Raw genomic sequence first — 15,433 nt, forward strand, 5'->3', positions numbered from 1 at the left:
AATATTGACATCTCTTGAACTTGTATTGCTTGATAGTATGTATAGACAACCATCTTCTTTACCAATCATCTTCACCTTTCCATGTGAGAGATCCTAAAATATACAGAAGTTAGAGAAAAAAGTAACAGAACATTGCAGTTCCTTAGTGAGTTTAGATAATGATAACATGTTGAATTGAAATTGTGGTGCTTGAAAAACTCCAGTGACCACATCATTGTTAGGTAGGACACTTGAAACAATAAACTCAACTAAGGAAACATCCCCATTGAGTAAATGTACTTTCTTTAGCTTATCAGACTTGCAAATAGTGGACTTGTTTTAAGAGCTCAGGCCTGCCAACATGTGATTAGTAGCACCTGTATCGATAATCCAACAAGGAGTAGAACTACTATTGGTAGTAGAATTGAAACAAGTGTATGTACCCAATCTATTACCTACTACATTAGTTGAATGAGCTTGTTTAGAAACTGAAGTAATTGTTGAAATTGACCCTTTGATAGATGACAAGCTTCTAATTTATTTTTCCCTTCATTTGAAGACTGCCCATAGTCATTTGTAGTGACTTGAGTAGGATGACCTGTAGTCAGATGTTTGTGAGGAACCTGTTCCAGAGACCCTGTACTTTCCATCATTGCATTATATGCAGTGTTAGGCTCTTTCTTTTGAACCTAAAATCTTGAGGATACCCTATTAACTTGTAACACTTATCTCTAGTGTGATTCTTAAGCTTGCAATAATCACAATACAGATTCCCACTTTTCTTGAACTTCTGAGTACCACCATTTCTTGAGTACATTGCTAACTCATATGTTTGTTGGCCAGAACTGAGATTATATCCTAATATTTCTGTTGTAGTCACTACTGATTTTTGACTCTCATCAGACATGATCAGTGATCATTGAATATGCTTGATTTACTAATGGAAGTGGGCTCATCAACAAAATCTGAGACCTTGCTTGTAAGTAAGAGTCATTTAACCCCATAAGAAATTGAAACAATTTGAGCTTTTGCAGATGTACTACATGTTTTATTTAAAAATATATAGACGGGATTTTAAGAGTCGTCACTTAATTTTTAAAGTGAAAATTAAGAAAACTATTTTTTCAAAAGATTAAACAGAAATCTAATGAAAATATCAAAGGGGGTTCAGAGTTCATATTAACATTTTGGAAAGGGTTTGAAAGCACCCGAAATGCCCGCTAACAAGCGATTTATTCGGTAATTAACTATTTGGCTAATTATTTTAAAGATAAAGCATGCTTAATTGAATTGAGAAATAAACAACTTAAGATTGAAAATCATATTAAAGGGGAAATGAGAAATATTATAAGGATATTACTAAGTAACTAACTTCAAAGTAATTTAAGTAAGGAAATAAATACTTATTCAACTTTTAGGAAAATATATGTAATCGATTCAAAATGGTTATCTTTTGGAATTATGAGTTAAGAACCTTAAAATTAATTAGCAAATAAACATGTACTAACAATAAAATTAACACAAAATATATAATAACGAGAGAGGGAGATTTGGGCCCAAGTTTGGTTTCTGTTGGCCTGGGCCAGTACTTGGGCCTAGTTCGAATTTGAGTTTCTTAGCCCACTTCAACCTGTCCTAAACTAATATAGAGGCTGATTTTTTCTTTAGGTTTTTGGGCCCAAGTTCCACCTTCCCTAAGCTAGCAAATAATAATAAATAAGACAAAGGGGACTTAGGCCCAAGGTAACAAAATACAAAGCTAAAATTTTGAGGCTATTTAGCCCATTTTTAATGCAATATACATCGTATACAACTGATGTATATCGTTGTATATTATGCATATCCAGCTTTTTAATCCGCTCCGAACACCTGTACATCGGCTTTAGGAAACCTATTCTTCAATTTTATTGATCCGGTTGACTCGATAAAAGAGAATTGGGCCTCCTTGGCCTATTTCGAGATACGAGGAAGAACATAGGAATTCATGTAGAACTCGGACATATTTCACATGCAAACGATAAACAAATTACAGAATTAGCACTTTTAGGAATGAAATGAAGTGATAAGATAAAAAATGAATAAAAAAATGAAATAACATATGTCAGAGTCATTAACAACACAACATTTAAACACTAATGTAAATGGAAAACTCGTGAAGACTTAATATTTTTTTATTTGTTGGGCAATGGACAGTAATGGGGCAAAAAGTCAAAGAAAAATTAATATCATTTCCAGAAATCAATAATGAAAGTAACAAAGGAACCAAATTCAATATCCTTAGACTACTAATATTAAGCATGCTAGTTTAATTAAATAATTTTTTTTCTAACAATATGAAGAGAATAGCAGTGACATAACCCAATGAAATAAATAACATGGACTAGATTAGATGAACAAAACACTTCCAAATTCAAGTTAAGACATTGATTATCGCTTCCCGTGTAAAACAAAACAAAGCTCTCGTCTCGCATCAAATATTTCTCCTTCTGAGTAAAGCGGGTTCATTTCCACATACATGAATCAACACTTAGATTGCGAGACATGAAAATCAAAATAAGGTGGACATATAATTCTAAAGAAACAAGCAAGTTAAACTCGAATATCTACGGATCCTAGTTCTTCAATTTGATAGCTGGCTGACTCGGAATGAAGGAATTTGAGCCTTTATGGCCCTCCCGAAATGCAAGAAAGGAGGTGGGAGTTCATAGTGAACTCGGGTGGATTTTACATACAACATACAAAAAAAAGTATTAGCGTAATGCAAAGTTCCTTCAACAAAAATTAAATTAATTAATATCGATTTGCAGCATACAACCACATCATTTAAATATAATATTTTAAGATAACAACACATGTAAGTATTATATGAATCATGCTCACTTGTTACACAATCTCAACATAGCTTTTTAAACATTTAACAACTTATATAAATACATTAAAGGAGTCAACAACTAAACTAATTCATGTCTAAAGTTATGGACCAAACTCACATTAATCAAGAAATCTGGAATCAAAAACTCATGCTAATCTAGTGCTCCCTTAACATGCAGAAAATGGACCCACTTTCAAACAAACAAAAAAAAACACGAAAGTAAACTTAGACTAAGATAACAAGATCATAATCAGTATTGATGCTACACTCATGCAAATAAGAAACTCTTTACACATTTATGAGAAAACAATCAGCCAACCATGATGAAATGATCAGAAAAAAGGAAATAAACATTGACTTCGAAAGCAAAGCAAAGATTGAATCGAACTATAGTCTGAGCGGTAACAAGACTTCGTGTCATATGAGTTTTAACTACAAATGGTGAACATTTCTGACTAAACATTTAGGCAGAATAAACATGAACTCGAGCGTAACATATATTTCTAACATTTAAAATAATCATGGGACTAAAAAAATGAAGAAAACAGGCCAACAGATCATGAGCCATGGATGAAACAACACATACAAAATCCATATTAAAGTTAAAAATTTTGCTCATATTTTGAAAAGAAATGACATTAACAGACCAAAAGAGAGGATCAAAATATTGCATATCTACGTAGAGAAAACCAGATAAACACAAAGATCAAAAGAAAAACTAAAACTTTTGATTGAAAGAGCTCCTGAAGTTAGACTTACACGAAAGATGCGTTCTATATTTCAAACTAAAAGTATATCAATATCAAACAAAAAAACTAAACTTTAAACATCAATACTAGACCAAATGGAATAACAGATGCATCCTAGAACAGGGAAGAAGGGAAACAACAGACGTAAACTCTCATTTCACAAAACAGAAGTAGACAGAACGAGCTGGCATCGAAAGGAACTTTACCTTTTCTGGGGCAGCAAATGGGGACGGGATGAGCAAGGAGCCGACCTTCCTACCACAAGAACTCGAACACGAACAGTGGACAAGAAATTTGAGCAGAAAACTGAACCCAAACACCTTAAAACTATTGTATCATTTGCCTCCGAAACGTATTTAGCTTGTATTTAAAATACTAGTGCTCAATCCTTTCTCTGTATTTTTTTGCTAAAATAAAAATCCAACCCCTTTAATGGAGCAAATGAGGGGTTTATATAGAGAAATTCTAGGGTTTTCGATTTTGGGGGGTTAAAGGGATGAAAATTGGACGAGGGCAAGGGCAGAAACGAGAATTTCCATCCAATCTTTGATTCAAATATTTTTCCAAGGACCAAGAAATTGTTGCTTGCACGAGAAAATCTGGCGAAAAATAAAAAAAAGGTGTTGTGGACGTGAGAGGCCCCGATGGATTCTTTGTCCTTAGAGCTCGACGTGGCACCAATCCACGCGAGTCAAGGACAAGGTTGCAGGCGGCTATTGCAGAGAAGGCTGGCTGCCCCTCCTGTAAGATGAGAGAGACGCATATAAAGTTGTCTGCATAGGCGTCGTGTAGGAAAATGAACGTTGGCTGCCCGTTTCTGTGAACTGACCCTTCGTGTAAGGAGGATAAAGCGCGTAAGGGTCATCTGGGCGTCATTCACGCATTGTTGTTGCTGTTACGCCGTGTATCGCTGTGATGTTTGACACTGTACTGCTGCTTCTGGGTTTTTATTGCGTTGGAATGGGCCGGGTCGGAGGTAAAGAGAGTGGGCTGGGTTGAGAGATTGGAGAATTGGTATGGGCTATTGGAGTTGATTGGCTGGAAATTGCTGATAGTGTTTTGGGCTTTTGGTATTGCTTATGTATGGTGTTCCTGAAAATTGGTTAATGGGGAAGAAAATAGGCCTGGGTTGCTGAAAATTTAAAGAAAGGCCCCAATTCTTTGTCTTTTTAAATGGGTTAGGGATAAAATTAGATTGGTTAGATTTCAGAGTTTAAACAATAGCCAAATCGAGTTAAATTAACAAATTCGGCTAAAACCTAAACAAGATGAAATCATATAAATTAATTACTGAGCTTCTTAATCTTAACAAGATTAAATAACTAACTTAATTATGAACTAATCGATAAAAAGTTATAACCCTAACTTTAAACTAAACTAATTTTAATAGAATATTTAAAATTAAATCTTTTCGAGATGATTTTTAAATATTTATAGAATATACTAATTATAGATATATAAAATTATATGAAATATATTTATTAGTTATAAATTATGAAAATTGACCAAAATCACTTAAGATGACTTTGAAAAGTATTTGAATTTTATAAAATTATTTATTCTAAATCGTTTGGAAATTAAGAAGCTCGTGAATTAATTCCTATCAGGGAGGGTCAAAATTGGGTGTCAACAACTGTCCCTCGTTTTACTCGGATTGATGCAAGAAATTCGAGAAAAATGAAATTGACTAATCCAATTTTGACCGACCACATATTCATCTTTTGGAAAAGAGATTTTGGTACAGACTTTAGGAATTATGACCGAACCCTGAAAATGGGTTTCCTACATATCTCAGGCTATATGTGAATTTAGGCCACTTGTAGTTCGATACGTTTGATTTAACGCACAATTCTGAAAGAGTTCATAAGTTATCTCGATATCGGATTATGAAGAGACCGAAATGCTTGAGAATAAGATTTAAGAAAGAATATTGAAATACAACTGAGTTTTCAATATTGATCCCGCCTACATATCCTTCAACTCAAGGAATCAAGTTATTTGTAGTTCGACTCGATTGGTTGAAAATGAAATCTCTTATGCTAAGATATCCTTCGGTTGGGAAGGAGTGACAAATAAGTCGAGTATGAAAATGAGGCTTGCAACCTCTTAACCATGAATGTGGCATGTTTCACACCCATAAATAAGAACTTGCACATACATACTTTTCAAAGCTCTTGGCGTATTGTCACTCCGATTGGAAAGCTTCTTCTGATGGAGACCAAAAATTTCCGGGTGCAAAACTAAAATAGACAAACCTAGAGAAAATCCCGCATGTCTTCTGATAGGGGTGTGGTTTGATTGTGTTGGAAGTCGCTCCTCCGCTCGCGTCCTAAGACTTTGGCACACCTCTTGGACTATGTCACAATTCGCTGCTAAGAAAAAGTTCCACGTTGTGCTGCATCATTTTTTATATCGTCCGCACCTGTAGTTTGTTTTGAAGAATTCATCCTTTCGGATGCTCTCGACAAAGACTGAGATAAAGCTCATTAGCATAAAAAATGTAGTTCAAATGGGAAGATAGCGTCTTTTACCATGTTGATACTTAATTTTTCTCCTTGAACATTTGACGTCAACTTCATCAGACTTGACGTAAAGCAAATAAAGCTTATGCCTCATATTTGCAATATAATCTTCAATGTACTTTTTCTTTGATGTAGAAGTAATAAAATAAGCTGATGTAATATGTTGATAGTTCTCTTGTTGTCGTTGTTGATGGTTCTCTTGATGTTGTTTTTACAAAGAAAAATAATGCAGTTGATGTTGATCTTCTTGCGATGCATAAATCTTTCTCTTGCGATGCATAAATCCTTCTCTTGCGATGTATGACTTCTTTCTCTTGCGATGCATAACTCTTTCTCTTGCGATGTATGACTTCTTTCTCTTGCAATTCATGACTCTTTTCTCTTGCAATGCATGACTCTTTCCTCTTGCAATGTATGACTCCTTATCTTGTGATGCATGTCTCTTTTTCTTGTGATGCATGACTCCTTTCCCGGGATGCACAAATCGCTTTCCCGCAATGCTTGAATCACTTCCCGCGATGCATGAATCTTCTCTTGTTATGCATGAATCTTCTCTTGCAATGAATGAATCTCTTTCTGCGATGTATGGATCTTCTCTTGCAATGCATGAATCTTCTCTTGTAATGCACGAATCTCTTCCCGCGATGCATGAATCTTCTCTGCAATGCATGAGTCTTCTTTTGCAATGCATGGATTTTTTATGATGTCGTCCCTAATACCAAATGAAGATAATGCTTCACCGAGCAACATAGATGATTCTAGGTATTTTTTGGGTGCCGATATCATCCCATTTGACAATACAAAAATGACCCTCTGAGTATTGATATCATCTCATTTGACAATACAATATAAATAACTCTCTGGATAGTGGTATCATCTCATTTGACAATACAATATAAATGACTTTTCGGGTAGTAGTATTATCATCTCTGACGATGTGATGCAGATAATGTCCTCCAGATATCTTTAGTTGCTGGAAAGCAACAATATTACTTTCTTCGAGATTTTCATTTGTTCAATCTCCGAACATAATTGCATGTTCATTATGAACTTCGCCTTATTGAGAATTGAATGAAATAATGTTATTCATATTCCCAAATCTTTGACATAAGAAATATAAAATATTTCCCGTCCACACAAAAATTATCAATTTTGGGGAGCTCCCCGCCTTTTTGACTTCTCCATATCCATTGAATGGAGGAATATGCTGATCTTGAGGAAAAACGTATAGACCTGCACCACAGAAAAATTGTTAGTTTAAAAATGAACTGATCTGTGTCGATCTCTTCGGCTGTCTGCTCCTTGTCTTGCTATCTCCAATTGACTTCTCCGATCTCCCGCTTCTTGATAGGTAAGACAAAACATTTTTATGCAAAAATAATTAAAACATGGAGGAAAAGTTTTAAGGAAAATAGATTTTTTTTAAAAATAGTATTTGGAAAAGGTCACTGTCAAGTGTCATGTCACGTCAAGCTTAATGAACACCTTTGAAATTGATGTCTCGAGGTCTATCCGATTACTTGTTGGGAAGTATTCAAAGTTGCTCTAAACTACCGATAAACCTCGTTGAAATTTTTTTATTTCTGTTCCAGTTTAGCCTTGACGTATCCTTAACTGTTGGTGAGAAAACCATGGAATTTTTGAGATTCTCTCAAAAATTCTGTCCTAGTTGCAAATCTCAAAGTAACTGCAGTCTTGACTTGTTGGAGAGATCTTCTTCTTGAGAATTTTTCAGTCTCTCTCAAAAATTCTATCTCAGTTTCTATTGTAAGGAAAAATAGAAATTTTACGGGAGATATGATCGAGCCGTTATGACGCCTACGTATCTCGTTGAGGCAGGAATCAGGTCAAACGTAGTTCCCCCCTTTAGGATTAACAAAAATAAGAAACTAAAACAAAGAACCGACTGAGGCCGACATAGGCTGCATACATATCTCATTCTTGAGAATTCAGGTCGAACGTAGTTCAAGAATACGAAAGGAAACAAATTAAAAAGGATAAAGGGGGTGACCGAGGCCGACATTATCTCATTCTTGAGAATTCAGGTCAGACGTAATTCATTACAAAGGGATAAAATTCTAAACAAAACGATTATAAGCAAATAGAATGATTACAAAGAAATGACAGAAATATAAATTGAAACTTCACTCTCTTGAGAACTTCTGAATTGATCAGTTTCGGCCATTCTGTGCCATCCATCTCTGACAGGACCAAGACACCTCCAGATAACACTTTGCGAACCATGTAAGGTCCGTGCCAATTTGGTGCAAATTTCCCTTTGTACTCATCCCGATGAGGGAAAATGCGTTTGAGAACTAACTGACCAATTTTGAATATTCTGGCTCTTACTTTCTTGTGGAAAGCACGAATCATTCTCTGTCGATACAGTTGACCATGACAAACAATAACCATTCTCTTCTCATCAATCAATGTTAACTGATCAATCCGCTTCCGAACCCAATCAACATCACTCAATTCAGCTTCTAGGATAATTCTCAACGAAGGTATTTCAAGTTCTGCAGGTATAACTGCTTCTGTTCCATATACTAACAAGTATGGAGTAGCTTCGATTGACGTTCTGACGGTCGTTCTGTAACCCAACAAAGCATATGGCAACATCTCGTGCCAACCTCTGTGATTGTCAATCATTTTTCTCAAAATCTTATTGATGTTCTTGTTGGCAACTTCAACAGCTCCATTCATTTGGGGACGATAAGCGGTTGAATTTCGGTGAGTAATCTTGAATTGTTCACATATCTCTCTCATCAAGTGACTGTTGAGATTCGCTCCATTATCAGTAATGATGGATTTTGGTACTCCAAACCTACATATCAAATTTTTGCGAACAAAATCAGCTACAACCTTCTTGGTCACCGACTTATACGAAGCTGCTTCCACCCACTTGGTGAAGTAGTCAATGGCAACAGAAATGAATTTGTGTCCGTTAGAGGCGGTGGGCTCTATTGGACCAATGACATCCAAGCCCCAAGCTACAAACGAAGGTGAACTCATAGCATTGAGTTCGTAAGGCGGCACTCAAATCAAATCACCATGCACCTGACATTTATGACATTTCTGCACAAACTTGCAACAATCATGTTCCATAGTCATCCAAAAATAGCTGGCTCGAAGGATCTTTCTTGCCAAAGTAAGCCCATTCATATGAGTACCGCAGACTCCAACATGTATCTGTTCAAGAAGCTTTGCAGCTTCACTAACATCAACGCATCTGAGAAGACCTAAATCTGGAGTCCTCATATAAAAGATTTCCCCACTCGGAAAAAAAATTAAGAACCATACGGTGTATCAACTTCTCTGATTGAACGTTGCATTCTCGGGATAAATTCCGGTCTCCAAGTACTTTTTGATGTCAAAATACCAAGGTAAACAATCTGGTTCCGCTTCAACATGTGAACAATGGACATGCTGCTCTTTTACCTCTATATCCACTGGATCAATATAACTTGTACCTGGATGCTTAATCATTGATATGATGGTGGCAATAGGATAAGCCAACTCATTTTGTGTCTTGGAAGTGTACCTGAATTCAATCTTGCGAAATCTCTTGCATAACTTTTGTATATACCGCACATACGGCGTGATCTTTGCGTTCGTCACGGCCCATTCTCCTTGAACTTGGTGAATTAGCAAATCTGAATCTCCAATAACCAACAGCTCATGAACGTTCATATCAATTGCCATCTTCAGACCGAGGATGCAAGCTTCATATTCAACCATGTTGTTTGTGCAATCAAATCAGAGTTTAGCCGCCATAGGATAATTTTGACCGGTTTCTGACACTAAGACCGCTCCGATACCTTTCCCTTAGTGGTTTGCTGCTCTATCAAATAATACTCTCCAACCAGGATATGCTTCAGAAATATCTTCACCTTCGTCGGGAAAATAAGTCTTGAGCGGTTCGTACTCCTCATCAACTGGAGATTAGCCAAGGCCTGTGCTTTTATCGCCTTCTGAGTCACATACACAATGTCAAACTCATTCAAGAGCATTTGCCATTTAGCCAACTTCCCGGTCGGCATCTCTTTCTGAAAAATATACTTCAATGGGTCCATCTTGGAAATGAGATATGTGGTATACGAAGACAAATAATGTCTCAACTTTTGAGCAACCCATGTCAAAGCACAACATGCCCTCTCTAAAAGAATGTAATGGGCCTCATATGGAGTGAATTTCTTGCTCAAGTAGTAGATGTCTCGCTTTTTCTTCCCTATTTCATCATGTTGACCAAGCACACATCCAAATGCGTTATCCGACACAGATAGATACAGTAACAATGGACTTCCTTTCCGTTGAGGAACTAACACCGATGGATTGGACAAATAGTTCTTGATAGCATCAAAGACAGTTTGACATTCTCCGGTCCATTTAGTCAAGACATTTTTTTTCAACAACTTGAAGATGGGCTCACACACCACGGTGGATTGAGCTATGAACCGACTGATGTAGTTCAGTCTTACCAGGAAACTCATCACCTCTTTCTTGGTCTTCGGAGGAGGTAACTCTTGAATCCCCTTGATCTTGGAAGGGTCAAGCTCTATGCCCCTCCTACTGATTATAAATACCAACAACTTGCCAGCTGGCACTCCAAAAGCACATTTAGCGGGATTTAACTTCAAATTGTATCGATGCAGACGATCAAAAAATTCCTTAAATGAGTCAAGTGATCTGAACTCTTGCGGGATTTGATTATGACATCATCTACATACACCTCGATCTCCTTATGAATCATATCATGAAAGATGGTGGTCATAACCCTCATATACGTAGCACCGACATTTTTGAAACCAAAAGGCATCACCCGATAATGATATACACCCCAAGGTGTAATGAAAACTGTTTTTTCTGCATCTACTTCATCCATGAGGATATGGTGATAACCCACATAACAATCTACAAATGACTCCATCTCATGCTTAGCACAGTTATCAATGAGAATGTGGATGTTTGACAATGGAAAATTATCTTTTGGGCTTGCTTTGTTGAGATTTCTGTAGTCAACACAAATTCTGATCTTTCAATCTTTCTTGGCAATCGGAACAACGTTGGCTAACCAAGTTAGATATTGTGTCACTTCCACTACTTGAGACTCAATCTGCTTGGCAATCTCCTCTTTGATCTTTAAACTCAACTCAGGCTTAAACTTTCCAGTTTTTTGCTTTACTGGACTGAATTCTGGATTAATCGGCAACTTGTGGGACACCATATTCGTACTCAGCCCTGTCATATCTATGTAACACCAAGAAAATACATTAATGTATTCTCTAAGCAAACAAACCAAGTCCCTTCTCTGAGCTTCGGTCAGATGGACACTGATTTTGACTTTTTTGACGCATTCCTCATCTCCGAGATTCACAGTCTCAGTTTCTTTAAGATTTGGCTCGTGCTGGTTCTCAAATTATCGGAACTCTTCAGCAACATGTTCAGTTACCTCATTTTCTTCTTCATATTCCTCGCATTCTTCATCACCTACTTCATTTTGTTCACTCGGTTCATGACATGTCATTGACAAGTTTTAAATTATTATTACTGAAATCATAAACAAACAAAGTTAGAATAATAAAACATAATTAGCTGGGTAAATAAACAAATTTTTGACAAAAGAGACTTTTCATTTAAATTGAAAGACAAACACAAACTTCGGCCATGGCCATGGGCCATTTTGCCTTTTTAAACATTACGAGGGAATTTAAAAAACTCAAACAAGTAAAAATTACATAAAAGGTTGGTCTCGGGCCTCTTTCGGACTACCACAAAATTTAAAAACAAATATCACATGTCCTTTCTACCCAGATGAGAGGGGAATCAATAATGGTGTGGAAATCCAATTTTGCAATTGCTTCTCAGGTTCTGCATCACAGATGCCTGATGTCCCAGCCTCTTCCTCGATGACCGCATCAATCTCCTCAAAAAGACCCCAAATTCCTTCCCCGAGACCACCATCGTTGACATACTCTCATATTAGAAATTATTGGTACAAATGAGGAATTGGCTTGGCCAATGCTTGATCAACACTCTTGTTCTTCATCTCTGCTTCATCATCTATAGGGACATACCCTAAACCAAACTTTGTTCCTTTCGTGGGAATTTGGATAGGCTCGACGGTTCCTTGAAAATGCTTCCCCAATCCAAAACCTGGTTCGAAACCGCTCTGGAACATAACAGTAGCAATCATCTTGTACACAGAAGGCATAGGGGGCTGTGGAACCAAATCATCACCGGTGGCATTTACTAGCTCCACCGTGTAGAAATCACAACCTCTGAAGACCTCATCAACGATCAGTGCATACCCATTGGAATGACTCCTCTCACCATGAATGACAAATTCCTGGTCCTTCCAAACAAATTTTATCAGTTGGTAAAGGGTAGACGACACAACCCTAACCATATGGATAAACGATCTTTCCAGAAGTAGGTTGTAACTGGTGTTGATATCCAAAACCTGAAACTCCACGTTAAACTCTGCAAGACCCATTTGAATTCCCAAGTTTACTGCATCCAACGTGTCTCTTTGCACTCCATCGAAAGCCCTCACATTGACTCGGTTCTGGTGAACCTTTCCCAAGTCAAAGTTTAGCTGTTTCAGAGTCGAAAGTGGGTAAATATTGAGACCAGATCCTTCATCGACTAAGACGCGATTTATGACCTTGTCTCGGCACATAATGGTGACGTTTAAAGCTTTTTTGTGCATCTTGCCTTCAAAGGGCAACTCTTCGTCACAGAAGCTGATGCGATGTCCTCGAACAACTTGGTTTATCATGGCTGCCAGATTATCACTGTTAGTACCCACACACACATAAGTGTCATCCAAAGCCTTCATCAAAGCTTGTCTGTGTAGTTGTGAACTCATCAGCAAGGCCCATACGAAAATTTGAGCTGGTGTTTTCTCCAGATGCTTCACGATTGAGTAATCTTTTGGTTGCATTTTTCTCCAGAACTCTTCCGCTTCTGTTTCACTAATTGGCCTTTTAGACTGATTTTTTTTTGCACTCCCTGGGCTAGTTCTTCTGGTGTGTAGCACTTGCCGGATCTGGTCATACCCTGGTAACAGCCGTTTCAATCACAAACTTCGATCGGGCAAGTTTTTCTCTTAGTACCAATGCAACAACCTTATCAGGTGTCAGAATCACAAACTCTTTTTTCTCTCTAATGCTCAACGAAGCTACATCCATTTCCAGTTCATCAGGAGCAATCAGAACTATTGCCTTGGTCACACACCAATCATCATCCGTCTTTATCATATTGATAGTGACGCCTCCATGATTTGGCAAAGGATTACTATTGACATTGGGCGCGACTATCTGGAGAGAGATCACTTTTTGGTCAATCAGATCTTAGATCTTGTGCTTCAGGTTGATACGATCCTCGGTATCATATCCAACACCGTTGGAGTGATATGCGTCTGATCATGTTTGTAAAACCTTGAGCTAGTGTCAACTGACTTAGGCCCATCTGGATGAATATATCCTGCTGCAGTTAATCGCTCAAACAACTTTGTTTGGCTTTCAATAAGGGGAATGAAAATTCTAGCAGGCTTTTTCTCAAATCTAGGATGGGGGGGAATCGTAATTGCCTTGTTGAGGAGGAGACATTTGACAATAATTTGGAGCGTTTGGACGAGGGGCTTGATATCTTGGATATGACTTGGTTTGGTAATTTGGCTGTGTAGCTTGGTAGTTCGGAGGGGGGGTATTTTGGTAAAGTGGAGCTGGGGTTTGGTACATTGGGGGAGGAGTTTGGCAATTTGCCTGAACGTTGGCACTGTTGGGGTGACGTTCCGGTAGTGATAAGGTGGAGTCTGGTAAACTGGAATGGGAGTTTGGTAGATAGGATGAAGAGTATTTTGATAGCTGGGGGAGGGGTATTTTGGTAACTGGGGGATGGGCATTCTGGTAATCAGCCTGTGCATAACAAGTCGGGTACAGATTTTGTGAAGGTAAAAAATGACCTTGGTATGATGAAGATTTCCTTGGGGTCTTCTTCCCCTCATAAGAGATAGAAGACACATTTTCTCTTTTCTTTTTCAACAAACCCGAGGATCCGGGCGAGGCAGCAACATGGGCAATCTTCTCGGTTCTTAATCCGTCTTCGATAGTCTCACCTACTTTGACTATCTCAGTGAACTTTGCTCCAACGAGCAACATGATTCTATCATAATATTCGACAATTTCCTTCTCAAACATAGGAGGCCGAACTCTAGCCGCCTCCTTTTTCCATTTGTATGCAAATTCTCTGTAACTTTCATTTGATTTCTGTTTCATTTTTTCTAAGGAATAACAATTAGAAACGATCTCAACATTGTAGGCAAATCGTTCGATAAAATCCTTAGCTAGAGCGTTCCAGCTAGGCCATTGTCTTGTTTCATGAGATGTAAACCATTCCAGAGCCTCTCCACTCAGACTTCAACTAAAAAGCCGCATCAGTAAAGCTTTATCTCTTTCAACTCCCACGAGCTGGTCACAGTAGGCCCTCAGGTGCGCTAAGGGGTTCCCTATTTATCCGAAAACGTCGAACTTTGACACCTTGAACCCTTTTGGGAGGTCCAAATTTAGATGAATGCATAAATCCTCATAACTCAAATCGGCAACTTTAGGAATACACTGCAACTCTTTCATGACCTTTCAGATCTCTTTCTTCATATCCAGCTTGGCGGCCTCTTCCTTTGACCTCCACTCTCTCTCTCACTCCTCATAGAGGTCGAGCTCAGAACCATTGGCGTCATGCTCATTGGGGATCGGGATTTGGAAAGTGGCTTTTTGAGGTAGAGGTGGAGCAATGGAGGGACTCTGAGCATTTTGAGGGGCGTGATAGTTTTGAGGGAAAGTCTGGGGGCTGGTATACTGATTTTGGTGAAGGAGGGAAGTTTGCAGGTTGTTAACGTTTTGGTTTTGAGGGGGTAGACTAGTTTTGGCGATTGGCATTGTGGGGAGGAAGTGGCGCTTGGAGGTTGGTTTTTCGAGGATGGGGTGGTGTCTGATAAGAGACGGAGGCATAATGGGGATTTTAGCTGGTTAGTTCGATGGTTGAGGGATTCTGAGCAGGATTGGAGGGTGGGTTTTGGGCTTGTTCTGCGTTTGAAGGAAGAAAGTGAAGTGGAGGCCTTCCGTCTGCTGGAGCATTGAAAACAAAAATCGGATTAGACAGATCTTGCCTTCTCTACATTTTGACCTGCATCTCAGTGATCTGTTGCATCAACTGCATAATTGGTTCGTTCTGATCAGCAATGACAGGCTGAGCCACGACAACATCGATAAGACCAATCTCTTCATTGTTGTCACCCATTACTGATTTTC

The sequence above is a fragment of the Solanum stenotomum genome, chromosome 8 (genome assembly GCF_019186545.1).
Source record: "Solanum stenotomum isolate F172 chromosome 8, ASM1918654v1, whole genome shotgun sequence".
NCBI lineage: Eukaryota > Viridiplantae > Streptophyta > Magnoliopsida > Solanales > Solanaceae > Solanum > Solanum stenotomum.